We start from the raw sequence: 7,500 nt of genomic DNA, 5'->3' as shown, positions 1-7,500 counted from the left end.
GTCACGGGTGCATGAGGTATTGCTGGGGTTCGAGAGATCATATAATTTGTGACGTTAGATGAAATGAGGGATATATATATATATATATATATATATATATATATATATATATATATATATATATATATATATATAGTATACCTTAGTGCAAAAACAAGATATATTATCGTGGATGATATACAGATAACTGCGGTAATATCGTCAGGGTTCTGAACCTTTATCTGTTACGACGATGACGGTGCGACAGTTGCAATGACAGTGCGACAGTGACGATGACGGTGCGACAGTTGCAATGACAGTGCGACAGTAACGATGACGGTGCGACAGTTGCAATGACAGTGCGACAGTAACGATGACGGTGCGACAGTGACGAGGAAGGTGCGACAGTGACGATAACGGTGCGACAATGACGATGACGGTGCGACAATGACGATGACGGTGCGACAATGACGATGACGGTGCGACAATGACGATGACGGTGCGACAGTGACGAGGAAGGTGCGACAGTGACGATAACGGTGCGACAATGACGATGACGGTGCGACAATGACGATGACGGTGCGACAGTGACGATGACGGTGCGACAGTGACGTTAACGGTGCGACAGTTGCAATGACGGTGCGACAGTGACGATGAAGGTGCGACAGTGACGATGACGGTGCGACAGTTGCAATGACGATGCGAGTTACGATGACGGTGCGACAGTAACGATGACGGTGCGACAGTGACGATGACGATGCGACAGTGACGATGACGGTGCGACAGTTACGATGACGGTGCGACAGTAACGATGACGGTGCGACAGTTGCAGTGACGGTGCGACAGTGACGATGACGATGCGACAGTGACGATGACGGTGCGACAGTGACGATGACGGTGCGACAGTAACGATGACGGTGCGACAGTAACGATGACGGTGCGACAGTGACGATGACGGTGCGACAGTTGCAATGACGATGCGAGTTACGATGACGGTGCGACAGTGACGATGACGATGCGACAGTGACGATGACGGTGCGACAGTTGCAATGACGATGCGAGTTACGATGACGGTGCGACAGTAACGATGACGGTGCGACAGTTACGATGAGGGTGCGACAGTTACGATGACGATGCGACAGTTACGATGACGGTGCGACAGTGACGATGACGGTGCGACAGTGACGATGACGGTGCGACAGTGACGATGACGGTGCGACAGTTACGATGAAGGTGCGACAGTGACGATGACGGTGCGACAGTAACGATGACGGTGCGACAGTTGCAGTGACGGTGCGACAGTGACGATGACGGTGCGACAGTGACGATGACGGTGCGACAGTTACGATGACGGTGCGACAGTGACGATGACGATGCGACAGTTATGATGACGATGCGACGGTGACGATGACGGTGCGACATCTGCGTTGGTTTTAAAAAGATGTACCTGAGTACCGTACCGAGGGGAGGGTGGGTGAGGGAGTTGGCAACGGGTTGAAGGATCATACAAGCCAGGAGCAAGCAGCTCGCCCTTTGTGATCACAGAACAAAATAGAAAAAAAAAAAAAAAGGTTTGCAACACCCTGTGGTCCGTGCTGGGAATTGCTGTGGTAGACGGTGGTGCGATGCGCTGCCCAGCTGTGTGAGTGGAGAGAGAGAGAGAGAGAGAGAGAGAGAGAGAGAGAGAGAGAGAGGAGAGAGAGAGAGAGGTGGCAGGGTTCGATATTGGCAGTAGCAGGTGGGAGTGTGTGTGTGTGTGTGTGTGTGTGTGTGTGTGTGTGTGTGTGTGTTGGTAGATTGAGAGAGAGAGAGAGAGAGAGAGAGAGAGAGAGAGAGAGAGAGAGAGAGAGAGGTGGCAGGGTTCGATATTGGCAGTAGCAGGTGGGAGTATGTGTGTGTTTGTGTTGGTAGAGTGAGTGAGAGATAATTAGAGAGAGAGAGAGAGAGAGAGAGAGAGAGAGAGAGAGAGAGAGAGAGAGAGAGAGAGAGGAGTGGTACAGACAGGTGGGAGAGCTTGGCTGGGGTGAGAGTCTCAGCTGTTTAAGTGGTACCTGGTACCAAGCGGTGAGAGAGGCCTGGGTGGGGAGGATGGGGGAGAGTGGGGTAGGTGAGTGAGGGAGACGGAGAGGGGAAGGGTTGGGTTAGGGGGGGGAGGGGAGCCGGGAGGGGGGGGGGCTGGAAGATGTTACCATCTGACTTGCAGGAATTGACATTCAAGATTTTTAAAGGAAAAAAAAATTTCCCCTGAAGATGTTTAAATTTATATTTTGTTTATCTCTCTCTCAAACTATTCGCCATTTCCCGCGTTAGCGAAGTAGCGTTAAGAACAGAGGACTGGGCCTTTGAGGGAATATCCTCACCTGGCCCCCTTCTCTGTTCCTTCTTTTGGAAAATTAAAAAAAAGATAATGAGAGGGGAGGATTTCCAGCCCCCCGCTCCCTCCCCTTTTAGTCGCCTTCTACGACACGCAGGGAATACGTGAGAAGTATTCTTTCTCCCCTATCCCCAGGGATAATTTTGTTTATATATATGTATTTGTACACATTTTTTTTTCACGTTCTTCAAGGCGTAAAGAGGATGGGAAGACGTAGAATGTAGACTTTGGGTAGAAGGGGAGGAAGGAAACCCCTTGATATTAATGAGGTAGAGGGGGAAAAAAAAAAGGGAAAGATATGTTGATTATATGTCATCCATCATTCGCATGGTGAAGATCTCAGCTTACACATTGAAGTTTAAAGGAAAAGAAAAAAAAACTGCGTATCTTCGACTATGAACTTCATCGTCCTGTTACCAAGATCATTGGAAGGTTTTAGAGAGAGAGAGAGAGAGAGAGAGAGAGAGAGAGAGAGAGAGAGAGAGAGAGAGAGAGAGATCTGGTGGTGTCTTAGAGAACGCTTGGAAAGGAGGGAGAGAAGGGCTGGCAAGCATGACGGTGTTTGAGGCGGTAAGGGAGGGAGGGAAACAGCTCTTCCCTCTCCCTCTCCCTCCCTCAAGCACCCTGAGGCAGGGAGAGGAACACTGTAGGCTACGCAGTTTTCTTTTTGTAGGCTACGCAGTTTTCTTTTTGTAGGCTACGCAGTTTTCTTTTGTAGGCTACGCAGTTTTCTTTTTTTTCTTCTTTTTACGAAAGCCTGGCTACGAACTTTTACGAAAGTCAGGCTACGCACTTCGTAGTTTCTTTTTTTTTTTAACGAAAGCCAGGTTACGTACTTTTACGAAAGCCAGGTTACGCACTTTTACGAAAGCCAGGTTACGCACTTTTACGAAAGCCAGGTTACGCACTTTTACGAAAGCCAGGTTACGCACTTTTACGAAAGCCAGGTTACGCACTTTTATTACGAAGGCCAGGTTACGCACTTTTACGAAAGCCAGGTTACGCACTTTTACGAAAGCCAGGTTACGCACTTTTACGAAAGCCAGGTTACGCACTTTTATTACGAAGGCCGTGGCGTTTAATTAACCATACTGCCAGAAGGGGCCAAACCCCACCCAGTCGAGTTGGGGGTGGGCGTTTTGAGGAATGCTGTCTGTAGAGGTGCCACGCTCGAGGTACGACAACCCACGGACGACCTTGTCCGTGGGGGATGTGTGTGTGGGGGGGATTCCCGGGTACGTGGCACCCCCCGTTACACACGGCGGCCGAACGTGGTAGGAGGAAACAGAGTCCCTGTTCGAGTGTACCCGACCCTCTGTGAGAGAGAGAGAGAGAGAGAGAGAGAGAGAGAGAGAGAGAGAGAGAGAGAGAGAGAGAGAGAGAAGGGACAATGCTTCCGGAAAATTGTGTCCCCGGCCAGGTGTCCGGAGCGTTTTATTTTATTTTTTTCCCCCCTAAAAGAAGGAATAGAGAAGGGGGCCAGGTGAGGATATTCCCTCAAAAGGCCCAGTCCTCTGTTCTCAACGCTACCTCGTTAACGCGGGAAATGGCGGAATAGTAAGAAAGAAAAGAATATATATATATATATATATATATATATATATATATATATATATATATATATATATATATATATATATATATATATTCCTTCCTTCAAACTATTCGCCATTTCCCCCATTAGCGAGGTAGCGTTAAGAACAGAGGACTGGGCCTTTTTGGAATATCCTCACTGGCCCCCTCTGTTCCTTCTTTTGGAAAATTAAAAAAAAAAAACGAGAGGGGAGGATTTCCAGCCCCCCGCTCCCTCCCCTTTTAGTCGCCTTCTACGACACGCAGGGAATACGTGGGAAGTATTCTTAATCCCCTATCCCCAGGGATAATATATATATATATATATATATATATATATATATATATATATATATATATATATATATATATATATATATATATATTATAAAGTTATTTCATTGGAGACATTTCTTGTCAATTGAATCATCTCATCGAGTTGATGGGGTTGGCGTTCTTGAAGGGGGGTTGAGGGGGGATATCAGGTCAGTCTAAGGTCATGGAAGAAAGTTTGGTCGAGATGTAGGTGGCGGAGGGACGGAGGGTGGGTCGTCAGGTGTGGTGTAAAGCGGTATGGTGGGTGGGTTGCCAGGTGTGGTATAAAGCGGAGATGGAGGGGGTGTGAGGGGGGTTGCCAAGTGTTGTGTTAAGCGGCGTGATGGGTTGCTAAGTGTTGTGTTAAGCGGCGTGATGGGTTGCCAAGTGTTGTATTAAGCGGCATGATGGGTTGCTAAGTGTTGTATTAAGCGGATTGATGGGTTGCTAAGTGTTGTATTAAGCGGCATGGTGGGGGGGGGGGCTGTCAAGTGTGATATAAAGCGGCATGGTGGGGGTTGCTAAATGTTGTATTAAGCGGCATGGTGGGGGGGCTGTCAAGTGTGATATAAAGCGGCATGGTGGGGGGGGGGGGTTGTCAAGTGTGATATAAAGCGGCATGGTGGGGGGGGGTTGCTAAATGTTGTATTAAGCGGTACGGTTTGAGTTGCCAAGTATCGTATAAAGCGACTCGGTGAGGGTTGCCAAGCGTTTCATGATATGGCACGGTGGGAGTTGCCAAGTGGTGTACAAAGCGGCACTGTAGGGGTTGCCAATGGCACTGCGGGGGGGGGGGAGTTGCCAAGTGTCGTACCAAGTGGCACTGTGGGGGGATGTGGGGATGGGTTGCCAAGTGTCGTACAGAGCGGCACTGTGGGGGGATGTGGGGATGGGTTGCCAAGTGTCGTACAGAGCGGCACTGTGTGGGGATGTGGGGATGGGTTGCCAAGTGTCGTACAGAGCGGCACTTTGGGGGGATGTGGGGATGGGTTGCCAAGTGTCGTACAGAGCGGCACTGTGGGGGGATGTGGGGATGGGTTGCCAAGTGTCGTACAGAGCGGCAATGTGGGACAGTTGCCAAGTGTCTCTTTTGCGGCGGCGGGGTTGCCTAGTGCGGTATTAAAAGATCGGCTGGTGGTTACGGTGCGCGCGTTGGGTAACGTAAGTAGTGGTTCGCCTTGCTTACCTGAACCTTGCTGGCCTTACAGCTTACCTGTTCTACCTCCCTCCCTCCTTCTCCCTCTCCCTGACCATCCCGGGGACAAGGACCACCCGAGTTTAAGGTCCGTTTTAAAATAGCAATAGGCTTGACACCCGTCCCTGTGGTCTTCTTGGGGTTACATTATTTACTGTCAGAGACCGCCGACCCTCCCTCTTTTTTTTCCCTCCCCTCCTCCTCCCTCCATCTCCCGCGTCACCCCTCCTCTTTTCCAGTGTCTGGTAGGTTGGGGGAGAGGAGCCATCATTCGTCACTTGCCAGGCACAGATGGCAACAAGTTCTTGGTGTTCCTAAGCGTATTAAATGGGTTACCCATTTTCATGTTATTAATGGGTTGCTCTTTTTAAGTTAATGGGTGACCCATTTATATATTAATGGGTTACCCTTTTTATGTTAATTGGTTACCCATTTTTATTAATAGGTTACCCATTTGTATATGTATCAGTGGGTTACCCATTTTTATTAATAGGTTACCCATTTTTGACAATGGGTTACCCAATTGTATGTGTTATGAATAGGTTACATATTTTATATACGATTACCAGAATACTTTGTCGTGCTGTATTCCGTGTTAATGTGCTTGGATTACCTTTATTGGGATTATATGGATCCATTTTCCATGGGAAGGTGTCTATATTTGCATACCTTATTTTTTTTTTATCAACGCTCAGTCGATATTGTTTTTGTTTTTTTTCATGTATTTTTCATTCGTGCAACAAACTGTTCACGTCCATATGGCCTTCGTTATACCTGTCCATGTATGGCCTCTTCATACATGCGAGGGATCACTTTAATACATGATTATGTAATTGTTGAAATTATATTTTTGATCAGGATCGTCGAGTGAGTCCCGTACAGTCGGTACCGATTACATACGAAAATGGATTACCTTTTGTTACACCGCAGCAAGAGTATTATTATTATTTTTTCTTTCGTTCGTAATGCATGATTACATTATCCTCACGGGTTGTGATCATTTTTCCATGCATGATGATAATTACTTTTATGATTTCCACACGTAGAAGTTTGGGTAGAATCTCGGTCTCTTCCGTTTTCTGTTTTAGGGTCGTCAATGGCTAACGAAATTTGGAGCTGTGTCAACAACACGCGCTCTGCCTCGCCTGGTGTCACAACAGTAGAAGCGAGTACAAGGTCGAGGGAGGGAGAGGAAAGGCGGGCATCCTGCCTTATTCTAAGCGATGGGTGGAAGGGAAAATATAGCAATAGGAAACAAGGATTCGACTGCAGCTTGATTTCAAAATATCGAAAAGGGTGGGGGAGAAAGAGAGATAAGATCGGGATCATTATATATATATATATATATATATATATATATATATATATATATATATATATATATATATATATATATACCTGAGAACAATGTGGGGAATGTTAAGGCACGAACTGTCCATACGGTCGCGAGAACAAAGGGCTGGGGAGAAAGGAGGAGGTTTGGGGGGGGGGGGGGGAGGGGAAAGGAACAGCAGAACTTGGGGAGAACAAAGAGAACAGGACACGACGCGACACGAACGCGACCCAACTGGGCGTGACACGTCATTCACGGTGTACTTGTGAACAGTGTGTGTGTGTGTGTGTGTGTGTGTGTGTGGGGTTCACCCCATTAGGGAGGGAAGGAGGGACAACTGGACCCGAAACTTGCCTCGGGGTTACTAAACGACTCCCTACCCAACCCGCGGGGTAAACCTGGGGGTTTACCTGGAAATAGGTTCCACGGCCAACCGTTTCGTCCCGAAGACGTTGCTTGCACTGTGGGAAAAAGGAATAGTTTACATGGTCATTCGGTGTAGACTCATAGGTTTAAGGTAAACCACTCGTTCGCTCACCCAGTACACACACACACACACACACACACAGACGTAAACTTTAAGCTGGTAGTACCAGCAGCAAGCTTTAGGTCCACTACTCAAACCATCACAGAAGAGGACCCCGAAGGAGGGATCAGGACTGTCTGATATGACGCCACCAGACATATGTAACCCTGGGCTTCGGTGTGGGGGGGTTTCAGCTGTGTCATCAT

Source organism: Panulirus ornatus, chromosome 5 (genome assembly GCF_036320965.1).
Source record: "Panulirus ornatus isolate Po-2019 chromosome 5, ASM3632096v1, whole genome shotgun sequence".
NCBI classification, from domain to species: Eukaryota; Metazoa; Arthropoda; class Malacostraca; order Decapoda; family Palinuridae; genus Panulirus; species Panulirus ornatus.
The sequence above is the reverse complement of the archived record's forward strand: the minus strand, read 5'-3'. Positions refer to the sequence as shown.